General features: G+C 36.8%; 1 protein-coding gene across 2 annotated transcripts in view; it reads right to left on the reverse strand.

The window, feature by feature from the left end:
* LOC134793634 (bifunctional heparan sulfate N-deacetylase/N-sulfotransferase) overlaps positions 1-12,999 on the reverse strand; it is a 168,421-nt gene that overhangs the window by 89,215 nt on the left and 66,207 nt on the right. Inside the window, exon 1 of one of the 2 annotated variants that reach the window (XM_063765265.1) lies at positions 3,002-3,261. The exons of the other annotated variant lie outside the window; for it this stretch is intronic. The gene's annotated coding sequence lies outside the window, so the exon portion shown is untranslated. Of the gene's footprint in view, positions 1-3,001; positions 3,262-12,999 lie in introns of those variants that run through there. 2 annotated transcript variants of the gene reach the window in all.

Below are 12,999 nucleotides of genomic sequence, written 5' to 3' on the forward strand. Positions count from 1 at the left end.
TAATAGGAAGAAAGATGATGCAACAATATGGATTCCAATAATGTTATAATCGAGTTATAATTTACTTACCTGGTAGTAACTGTAATTGTGTTCTTCATTCATGGACAAAAAATCCATTATTTTCAACCACAGGAAATATTATACATTTCTTTTTTATTGCAGTGAGGATGTCCTGATTGTAAAAATCAAAGAGATTAGGTAGAGTACAATTTCTAATTATCTTTGTAAAAAATAAACACATACGCGTAGTCATTCGCTTTTTGAAAATAAGAAAAATTAAATAAACATATAAAAAAAACAATACGAAATTTAGGTGTAAAAAAATTACAAAAAGTTATATCCCAGCATACAATGCTGGGGATCGAACCGGGAACTTTCCGATTGAAAGCAAAAAAGCGACTGTTTGCAAAACACGCCATGATAGTTCTTAGCTAAGCTGACGAATTTCGGGTACTTATTCTCGCTTCAGTCAATTAAGTACCTGTCAACAAAATTGCACTAAACATGACGGCACTCCAAATTCGCGCCGTGGTCAGCCCAGCAACGTCGGAAATAGTATGGCAACGTCGCAAATGTATCTGTACACGACATTTGTGACACACACATACGTAAAATTGATGAAAATTTAACTATGATTATTGCATGATTTCTGTATGAAACATTGTTTTCCTATTAATTTCGCGCAAACGAATATTCGAAAGTAGATAAATGCGGAAATATTTATGTACTAATAGTGTGTAGTGACTTAATGCAATGCGATTGAATTTTGTATGAAAATCGAACCACCTTAATCGTGCATTCGAGGTCGGAGCGTTCAAGTTTTTGTGGTCAAATCTTGATTAGCAGACCATTGCACTTTGGTCCGGTATACATAAAATATCGTACATTATTATATACGAGAAAATATTACGTTGTAAACTGTTATAAGCGCCGGACTGATACGGAATTGGCTGGACATGTTTGCCGGACACACGGTGATTGATCTAAAATATAAAATCTAGCTTCCCTAGGATGGTCTGATTGTGTCTGATGATAGGAATGTAGCGGGACAATTTGAATGTTGAAAAGTAGACAATTTTTATAAATTAGGTAGTTTAATATATAAAAAGGCTTTCTACTTTTTGATTCTGAACTCACATTCGTGTCGTATTTAAATAAAGTACCTAATTTTAAGGTTTCCAAATGCACTTAGAGTTACTTAAATCTTTGCTTATTATTGGCCCTACTGTACTGAAATATAAAATCTATATTAACGACGCAACGAAGTAATGTATAGCCTTGGCTGCCCACATGACGTTTCTATAAGGCCGTGCCTATTGCCTATTAAGCGCTGGCGAGTCGATCGCTCAAGGTATCCAGTGTAACCGTGACCTCGACATCCTTAATACTTTAACGGCAGCACTCACGCTGGCTCTGTTAAAAGTTGGACTCGCATGTGCTTGGTAACCTATTAGAATGGCACCAATGTGACGTGCTAGGCGCGGCCAGGCCGCTGGCGTTGCAACTGCATTGCCGCCCATTTCTCATCTCAAACGGCGGAGCGCGCCTTGCTCGCCCCAAGGAACATTTTTTACCATTTTCTTGAATAACGTAAGAATGGTTTTTGATATTACTTTTTATACACCGCATGAGGTGGATTTAGATTTAATTATTTCAAAATTGTAAATTGCAACATAAATTATTTTAGACTAATCTGATACATAATGATGGTATTATTATTTATTATGTTGTAGGCCTTATATGTTTGGTAAGTTGATTGTGAGTTTAATATTTACTTATGTCATATTTTTTCAGGCTGCTTTTTAAATCGTAAGTTAGTAAAATAAGTAGAAACGGTAAACATTAATAAATCTTAAATGTCCACATTAAAACAAATACGTAAAAATTGTTTGTTCAAAATTTTCTTGTCGCAGCATTTCTCGTAAAAGCAATAATAAAAGAAGTAATTTAGCGTAATAAACAAGTTTTCCGCCATCAGCCTACCTACTAAGTAGTACCTAAAAAGACAAAAAAAAATTACTTACTACAATTTTCCAAAGTTAAAACAGCAACATTTAAGTTCAGCACTTTATTAAGTATTTTACAGCCAACTTAAACTAACATAAACGTGATCTCTTACAAAATATTTTATTGCTGTGGTCATTAAAGTTGATTTATTACGAGATACCGCAACGAGAATGTGGGCTGCACTTTTCGCGGGTGATTTTTATTGCTGCAAAATTCGCAGTTGTTCTGAAAGCTAGAAGCAAATTCAACTGTAAATTACATCTACTGTAAGAACGTATAACCTTAACCACGAAGCGTGCTGGAATAAATAATACGATGTTACCGTTACAGTTTCGTTGCCGTTTGTTATTTACGCTTACCAAAATTATTGCACGTATGTACCTTGTATCTTATCTTATCTTATTGTTTTCGGGGGCCCTTCCGGATACACTTCGACCCATAGGGATCTTTTGTGCAACTACCCCCTAGAGAAGATCCGTCAACTACTCAAGAGCTTTTCCCACCATATCCATGTGTCGGATGATGGAGCTCATGGGTAGCGTTTTAAAGTCCTTTGGTTCCAGATATCCTGCTCCCAAAGTCCTTCATTCTTTGTATGGCGAGGGCGTGACATTCCCACATTAAGTGTACCTTGTAACAGTGCGTCAATGTTCATTTTGCTATAAAAAAATCTTTTCAAATTAAACGTATAGTCAAATTATAGTATTTAATGTGATAGAGAGCACTCGATGGTCGCCGGCTAGCGATTGAACCGACAGTTTAATTGGAATTAATGTTGCAGGGGATAATTGGGAATGTCATGGCATGACCCAAATAATTAACATATGGTTCTGTACCTACATATTTTATCAGTTCGACTAAAACTGAAAATGTATAGGAACTTTATCAAGTGAAAATCGATGTGTGTAATCATAATTTGTGGTCTTTTTAAACATACAACTTAAAGTTAAATAATTGCGTATTGTGGTGGATAAAAACGCAAAACAATTCTTACCCCTTTCGTTTGTGACACGGCATTCACGTTGGCAGAAAATATTTCTCGAGCGATTTGTTATCAGCTAATTTTACGAACTAGATGCTAACTAGACTACGTTTACAAGTCCTAAATATGATGTGGTATAAGTATGTACAGTTATACACGAAAATATTAAATAACAAAGAGGAAGCAACACTTATTGTCACACATTTCGTACGCGAAGTCGTGGGCGAGATCGCGGAACGCGACACGTCCGACCTCGGCGGCGGCTGGGCATATACTGCTCGGCCGGCGACTCGACTCGAGGCGATAGTAGGCAGCGATATCAGACTGCTCGGCTATGGGCGGCTGTAGGCTAGGGCGCTACGAGCAACGCTACGCGCTACGCTGCCTGAAAATTTATTCGCTAAGGAAAAATTAGGCGCGCTCCGGCCGCGACAGTCCATCCATTCGATGCTCGCAGTCGCCGTCGTGATACAGCTCACGATCCGACCCGATTAATACTAAGCACGCCAATAAATATTGATGCTGGCTCCTTTGTCTTGCACGGAGGATTTGTTCCCTTTTATTAATGGTACACTCACGTTCGCTTGCGCCGAGATTTTGCCTTAGCGTCGCGTTATTCGGTTTGTATGAAATAATATACGACGAGGTTCAGTTTTTAGGGTTCCGTTGCAAACCGACGGTCTGTCTCCACAAAAAAGTATAAAACAATGAAGGTGTATGACGATGGCGCACCTTTACTGTGGAAGATTATTTTAGAAAAGTTTTTCAAAACACATTACGGCGTAAACTATTTTTCTCGCCTACAGGCAATATGTATCAATAGCGTTTACCGCGGACGAACTCTACTATACCTAAGTAATATGGTTTCATTCCTATTTCCAGGATGGGATTTATCAATTTAGTAACCTTGCATTCAGAATATTTAACAAACCAAAGCAGGATGTGAATAAAACAACAGTGTCACTTTAATACTTGCTCGTAAATGTATTAGAAAGTTTGTTGTATTCAAATCCTAACTCTTCGTTTGAGGTTAGTGACTAAGTTAACTGAACGACTGTCATAACTGCTAACAGTCCGAAATCACGAAACAGAGAAGTAAAAATTGAGTAGGCAATAAAAACTTTTTCATTTAAGGTTGATTTAGTTGCGACTCGGAAGATCTGTCAAATAAACTTAGGTACTTGGATATACGAAGACACTACCAAAATAAACGTATTATAGGTACATATAATATAACATATTTAATTACACAAACGGGTCTACCGCGATATAATTTCATTGTTTTTACCTTTAATTCCGACGTACGACGTACGTTTAACGGGTAGCTGCAATTTCTTTGTCTACCCCGAACATTTTTATAAACTAATTTCGGGTAGTTTAGTGGTGTTTTATTAATATCTCCGTTGACATTTGTTGGGACGTCAGTCTTTCCGTGACCACAGCTGGTGCAACTCAGCTGAAACGTCGGAATTAAAGGTAAAAACAATGAAATTATATCGCGGTAGACCCGTTTGTGTAATTAAATATGTGTACAAAACGCGAGAATTTAACGTGTTATATAATATAACATTTATAAGTACGGACATACGTCACAAACGCTGATTTGTTCAGAAGCTGAGTTGTGGCAAACTGTGGTAAGTATTTCTTTACAAATTGAAGAGTCAAAACGAAACGTTTACATTTCTAACCTTTACATTATAAATTTGCCTTTCAACACCGTACCGCAAGCATTAAGAGAGGCAAGTAATAAAACATTTTTCACTTAACGTTGAATGGCCTGAACTGGTGCTGATTCGGATGATCGGACAAATTATGAGAGGTACGTCGAGAAGGATTTTGACCGTAATCGTCGGGTCACTGTACTCCGTAATAGGTGTGACGGACGATAATCCTCTCTAATTAATGTATGGGCCGGGGTGAAGGTTCAGGCTGATATCCCTATGATCGCTTGCTTGTTTAATACCCCCGGCGTTTTGTACGGGGCTCTAGCGTGGTCAGTCTTGATATGGTATTGGTGGCAGTTAGGATTTAGGAGCATGTTTTGATGGGAATAATGTTTGTGGAAAAAGTTTTGATGTAGTGTTAGATAATTATGCCAGTTCATTACAGTATTGTAATCATGGTGGGTAAAATAAGCAGGCAGTAGGTATTTCATAGTTACGCGAAATTTAGACATTTATTAAAAACTTAAAAAACGCTTTTCTAAATAAATATCAGTTACCTACTTTGCGCATACTTAAGTATGTGGTTTTTTATCGAGTATATGTCTTATGAAATTAAGTGGCAAACAAGTAGATGAGCCAACCGAGGAAAGGCTGTTATTGTCGACATAAACAACGCCAGAAATTCACTTAAGTATGCGCAGCTAATATTAAAGTAGGTATGAATATTTATTTAGTAATAATATGTTGCGGTAAATATAAGTAAGGCAATTAAAAAACCTACTCTTGTACAGTATCAATTTAGTTATTTTAATTACCACCCTTGTCAAACTTAATTAACATACTAGAGTCGCTTTGAAAATTAATACCTTTTTAATAAAAATTACGATGTCAAATATTTACTACCTACTTACGTGGTTAGTAAGCGAGGTCACTTAGTATCCGCGTAATAGTACATTTCGATGCTAGTGCGGAAGGTATGTCATTACTTCACGAGTACCGAGATATCTTGGCACGAGCCGCAGGCGAGTGGCAAGACTCGGGACGAGTGAAGAATGACATTTCCGCACGTGTATCGAACGACATTTTTTAATACAGTTACGAAAAAATAAGTAAAATATTGTTAATCGTACACTAAACCAAAGTGGTAACAGTGACAGCTCGCTTAGACGTCGTCTTTAAGTATATTATATCTATGGGCGTTTGGCAGCTATTCCGTTCCATTCAGACAACTTATTAAGAACGGAATTTTCAATATTCAATATTAAAAAATAAACGTGTTATAATGATGAAGAGGTAAGTATTAAAATATGAAATATGTATATTTTTCACATTCTTACATTAACAGTAGGTTTTTCTGCTGATTACGACGTTTAAAGGAAACTAATATTAACACTCATCAATAAGTAGTCGTGAATTGGAACAAGTATAAATTTAAAAAAATTGGAAAAGTAAAAAGCACTAGTTCGAGATAACCAACTTTCCGCACGCTAAACAGCTACGTAAAGTAGCACTTTTTGAGCAACTGTATTAAAAAAGTAATTTATGAATTAGTGAAGTGCCTTTAGCCGTTTACCGGCCTTAGATCTTAAATGAGTTAGTACCTACTTAGGTAATTACCTAATGAAAAATGTCAGCACATCAAAGTTGTGAAACTGGCAGTTCATGACATTGCTATGTTGTGTCAAGGATTGGACCATTTTACCAACAACAGTAGACAGCATTTTTTTTTCATTTGGAACATTTCATGTTACTTCTATGAGGAATGGTAAAAAAAGTCTTAGAATAATATCATACCGTATAATGGTTTATTGACAATATGGCAACTCATACAAATTGACAGCTGGTAAACTAATATCAGTCTGATACTGTTCCATAAACAGGTCTCTAATAATAGTAACCTGGGTAATGGTGCAATACCTAGATTCAGATTAACTTCGAGTAGTATGTCGGTTGCGTGCAATTCACGCAACGCTGTCGCCACTCGGGCGCCGCGCACGCGACTTGCCGTGAATAAACTGCGCTTGCTCTTTCCCTCATCATATAAACCTGATTTACCGTCTCATTGGACGATCGCCTGCCAAGAATTTTGATGCACTTTCGATGACAGCAGGAATTTAATCATTAGCGTACCTATAAGCAACAGTGTAACTCTACATTAGTAATTCAGTGAACGTATTTTGTTTTTGCTTTGACTATTACAACCGGTGCGATAAATAAAACGTTGAATGTATGTATGCAATTGTTTCTTGCGAATGTTTTTTAAAGCGCGTAGCATAGAATAGGTACCTACACTTCGCGTAACGCAAAGCTTACAATTATGTTGTTTGTCGCAAGTCGCTAAATAGCGAGAGCGCTTCATCGGGACACAATTTCACAAAGTAAGTATAAAGTTTCTTTAGTAGCAAGTAACAACGGGTGGCTTTTAGCCGCGTTTCATTGAGGTGAAGCCACTGTTGGTTCGTTTATGAAAAGCTTTCAGGTTCGACACGACCAGGGGATGCTCTATTCAAATCGTTCTTCCTGTCGACAGGCGCTCACATAAATCAACTACTGAATAAGCTGTTCTCTTCTTCTGAAAGGGATTTAGAACAAACGTATATTTGCCTTGATGCGGCGTACAAACTACGTTGGAATAGATAAGCCGTTTCATGTCAAGGCATCGCCGTCCCCGTGTATTGATAGAACGAACGGATTAGCTTTACATGGATTTCACATCGCGTTATTAGACGGAAACATGACATGGCACGATTATTTACAATCATGATCTATTCTTCTATGCCTACAGTTGTAACTATGCGGGCATTGCGACAGCAAACAGGAGCCTACGATACGATCAATCACAACAGTGATTATTTTGAAGCATGGTGAACTTTGAAAACAATTCAGAACAATTCCAATTCCATTTTGTTCGTTGCACATTTTCAAAAATGTTATTCGAGAACGAAGACATTTTTACCGTTATAGAAAAATGTGAATGTGAAATACTGAATAGAGAATATGTCTTAGAAAGGTCTGGGCGAATAGATAGGCAGTCCAGCCGTTGGTGCATAAGCCACGAAGCGAGGCCAATAAGCGGCTCAGTCTGCGTAGCCGGCCGGGCAAATCTTGCAGCCAACGAATAGAATAGAAAACCCGTGCCACAGATATTTACCTTTACATACTTATATACTTTACGTGGTAACCCAGGCTGTAAGTATGAAAGAGCATGTACAAGGGTGCTCACACTGTTCGCATACTTACGCTAAGTATTCTCGCAACAACTTTTTGCTGCGAATCGCCGAAGTTAGAAGCATACATAAAGGCTGCTTACGGATGCTTTTGGGCAAACAAGTGTTTCCATCGTCGTAAGAAGATTGAACGTATAGAGACATTTTCGGTGAGTAGTTATTGTTCTTATATCCTCTTATGTCAAGAACTATTTTCGAAGATAAATATGTGTAGGTACAACAGTACGTGTACAGAATAGGTACCTAAGTTTGTCTTACCATTTAATAGCGATAGGTAAATTGTTGTACCTACATAATGATTAAACTACCAATACACTCGACAATTTACTCGTTTATGCAAAAATGGATAATTACAGCGTACCACAATGGTGTAATTTATTTTATAATGTAAATTGCTAATAAGTATTACAAATCCCAAAACCCAAACCAAAGGCCGACTTCTGGCCGAAAGGTGTCGTGTTTCGGAGGTTCCGGGGCAAACTGCCGAATCCGACACAAGAACAGCCGATTCAACGGAGCCACGCCGTTTTGTCGCATAAATAGTGTTTAGTTTTTAAGTTTATAATATATATATGTATGTTAGTCTGTAAGGTATTTGTAATATGGGCCTTGTTGCCTGATTTAAATTTTAAATAAATAAATAAAATAAATCATTTTATTAAGGAACGTGTTTAGCACATTCCAAATAAAATTATCTCTATGTAAAACTTAGTGTTATCAACTCGAACCAGAAATTCCGAAGACCGAGAGCAACGAGCAAAACTTTTTTCATAAAAGTGCAGCGAAGCAGTGTCACGTCGGTTGCGAAGAAAGAACGCCAGCAAGTTAACATTTGCAAGGGTTACTATTTTAAACTTTATTATATCTATCCACTTCCCTGCGTTGCCATGTTCTCAGAGTACGGTATTTTTCTGCGAACGCTCTAATGTAATTGAAGTCCATTTGTAAAGTAAAATGATCATTTTGCAGTCTCGTACTTTGAACAATAACTTAGATGTGTTTCAATAACTGAATTGTAACATTAATTTTAGTATATTTGTAATGCTCTAAAAATTGTTTGCATACATTAGCTACGTATAACTCACATATTTGAAATAATATACCAAGGTAAACTGGTAGAATAGCCCGACCCCTTGATGCTAATTTTGTCGCTCGTGACCAAAAATATCAAAATTGCAAATGCGTCGCGCACTCAGGATTGATTTGGAAAGCGTCTTTACCAGTAATTAAGCTGCCTGTCTTAAAGCCCTACAATTAAAGGGGAGTGCTACTGAGTGCACAAAATACAAATCCGTAGGTTTGTATGAACAAAACACAAAATTATTTTGCTATATTTACATATATTGCATATCTGGAATATAAATTTGATGAAAATTAGTGTAGAAAAAAGTGAAATTCTTTTATCTGTGCTAATGACATCATAACTATCATAAGTAAGTAAGCCATTCTGTATTAAATGTTTATACAAAGTGGCCAGTACACTTTATTACAAACTGACTTCCGTTTTTATTAAAAAGTTATAAGTTTTTTATGAAATGGGCCCATAATTCATTTCTTGTTTACTGACGAAACTTTTGGTAACTGACGAAAGTCCCCAAATACAAAATTAGGTTGGATCTTTTTATTTGGCCAAAACAAAAAGTGAATAAATGTGACTACGGGCCTACGAGACAATTTCAAAAAATGTAGACAAAAGTTTTTTCATAAATGTGCAAAAGGATTCGCGCGGCGGGTGAGCAGATGACGTCTAGCTGGGGGCGATGGGCCGCACTTGCTCTACAGCCTGCTGGCAGATATGTTAAAAGGAAGACACGGGTCTTACCCCTTTTGTAAGATTTTATCACTTAGCCCAAGGCGATACAGATAGATAAAAGGGTGAGCCCTGGTGACATTAAAACATCTAAAGAAAAATCCTATGATAGTGCTTGCCCACAATATTCACGTATATGATGGTAGGTACACGGAAAAAATGATTTAGCTGTGGTAGCTAAAGTCGCTTGGCTGAAATTTCCTTTGCTGGTGCAAACAATTTCTTAGCAAATGTAACAAAGCCTTTTCTATAGCAACTAAAACTAGTTAGCTACCCTTGCTAATGATATTTAGCTAAACGAATTTCAAATAATTTGCTACCGCTACTAATTGATTAGCAACTATAGCTAATTGATTTATTGGTACCAACGAAATTTTATTAGACATTGTTGTTAGCTGTGACAGCTAATAATTCTTAGTTGTAGTGGACAAAGACTTTGTTACTATATTGCTAATTGTACATGTATTATGCAACAAAACTATATCTTTGTTGCAGTTGATAAAAACATATTGCAGTCGCTAACAGTTTTGCAACAGCTGCTAATTTTATATTCATACCCATCTACTAATATACTCGTATCCTTCGTCAATGTTGCTAAAAATCTTAGTCACACTACCGAATTTCCTATGCCATGAACAATAACAATTTTTTTTTATTTATTCATAAAATTTACACAGCATTACAGCGGACTAATACACTGTGAAATTTATAATAGACGGTATTTATACAAACAAGGTACATGATACAGTCTAGAAAGGACAAACAGAACAAAATATCAGTCAAAGAAAAACTAATACAAGACAGATGATTCACGCTTATCCAACGCCTCACAGAACTTCATACATTCTTTACACAGATCCATCCAACTACTTGCAAATACATCACATTCCGGTGCTGATGCGAGGAGCGCATTAATTAATATTGTAGAGCGCGGACAAGTGGTGATTTGCCATTGGTGCGTGTTTTAGGCACATCTAATAGGTGATGACTTCGTGGTCGAAAATTAAATTGGGCCTTCTTAGCCATAGATGGAACGAACAGGTGTACGAGCTGTGCAACCAGTTCAGGGCAGTCCGAGTTCCCCCGTAAGACATTACATACAGTAGTCAAGAGCCCGTAGTTACGCCTTACCTCTAAGGAATTAAACCCTAAAACGCCTAGCAGGAACTTTGAAGGGTACAAGTATGGGTAATAACCGTGCATCTTTTTATACAGGAACCGCAGAAAGGCTTTCTGGATTTTTTCCAGAAGCAAGACGTACTTGTCCTCATGCGGGTTCCACACGACCGATGCGGCTTCAAGTTTACTCCGGACTAACGCAGTGTACACTAATTTAATAGCCCTGACGTCATCGAAATCTCGCGCATTCCAAACCACAAACCCTAACCTCCGATAGCAATTTGTAGCCAACGCCAATATGCTCATGAAAGTTGAGCTGCGTGTCGAGGATAACACCCAAATCGCGTATAGACTCGACATATATTAGCAGTAGTAGCAAATCAGATTTATGCGATTCTGCTAAGAACATTTGGTAGCTGTGACTAACTTTTTCACATACTTTACCTAATATTCTTTGCTGCAACTGCAAAAAAACATTCGTCGATGTTACTAAAAATCTTAGTCACACTACCGACTTTTCTATGCAATGAACATCAATAATTTACTGGCAATAGTAGCAAAGTAGACTTATGTGAGGCTGCTAGGACATTTTGTAGCTGTAACTAACTTTTTCACAAAGCTTAAATATAGCTAATTTAGTTAGCAGCTACAGCTAATTTCAGCTAATATTATTAGCTGCCACTGCTAAGTTGTCTATGCCTCGGAGTGATTTCAGCTAAAAATATTTGCTATCACAGCTAAGTTTTGGTAGCTAAAACCACTTTGCTACGGTAGCTAAAAACTTAGTTGTCTATATATTTACCAAGGTTTTAGCTGCCACAACTAAATTTTGTGATAACTAAAATTTAGTTGTGGCAGCTAAAACCTAAGTAAAGCTAAAAGCTAAGTTTTTTTTTCCGTTAGATACCCAGATTCATTTGATGTTCAGTTTTGATATACTTGTTCATATTTACAAGACCCAGCCATAACTCCTCAAGATATTTTATTCTTAAATGATTTAGTCATATGAACCGGCGTAAAAGTCATTAAAATGATCGCATGTCATGTTGCAATAAACACAATAAGTAGTAAGAAACACGAGTCCAGGATACCTAACACTAAATGCGTAGCGCCATTTCATGACGTACTTAAATCAAAAATATGAAATTGCCGTAAGTAAATTATGATGGTCACTTATCCCATCCCATAAACATGACAAGAGTTATTGCTGGTAACTCATAATACGAATATTTACAAAACATATTGGTCCACTTATCCTGTTGGCAGTTGTACATCACAATAATGGGGATCCGCGGCGTATTATTGCGCTGCAAACGGATTGTCGTGTCTAAACTAAATCAAAGTTCGTTTCCGCCGGGAGTCGGCAAGTTCCCGTCTTTAGTGATGGACGAGACAAAGGCTGGAGTAGTTGTGGAACCTGCATGCTCGGTCTTTGTTAATGATTAAGGCGGATTGTTAATGGACTAAGACTAATGCAGACTTGTTAATTCTAGCGTCTTATAAAATTGAGTTATTTTATTGGTTATAATATAAATCACTGAAAAACGATAAATCGACGTATGTCTTACGGTAAAAAAAAACAAAGTAAGGAGGTTAGTTATGCAGTTATAATCGATTCTGTATATGTTTGCTAAATTTAAAGTTAAAACGGTAACTACAAGTGCACAAAAATCGACCGATATATACAGGGCGACATTAGCCACTGGACAAACCCTGAAATCCCACATAGGGTTACTTCTCAGAAATGCTCTAATGGTAATATTTTTTTAGTTAGAACAAAAGATAAAAAAATAAATTATCAAACAAAAGTTATTTCCAATAATCGACAACAAAAAGAAACATACTGTATTAATCATTGGCAGTGCTTTTAACAATTTGTTTGAAAATGTGCAGCAATGATGACATTTGTCAAAAGTCAGAATCTTATTAATGTCATAAATAAAAAAGGTAATCAAAACGGTCGAAGAAGGTTTCATACTATTTATTATCCCAGGAGCTACTAACACATACAGGTTGCTTCAAAGTAAAAAAAATCGTAATCTGTCAATTTCTTCGTAACCGCTACACCGATTGTTATGATACTTTGTATACTGGTTCTAAGTACCCTAATGCATATGTACATTTCGGCTTTGTCCAATGGCTAGGGACACCCTGTATATAATAATATTATAATGTAGGCTACGTATTTTC

Source organism: Cydia splendana, chromosome 9 (assembly GCF_910591565.1).
Source record: "Cydia splendana chromosome 9, ilCydSple1.2, whole genome shotgun sequence".
NCBI lineage: Eukaryota > Metazoa > Arthropoda > Insecta > Lepidoptera > Tortricidae > Cydia > Cydia splendana.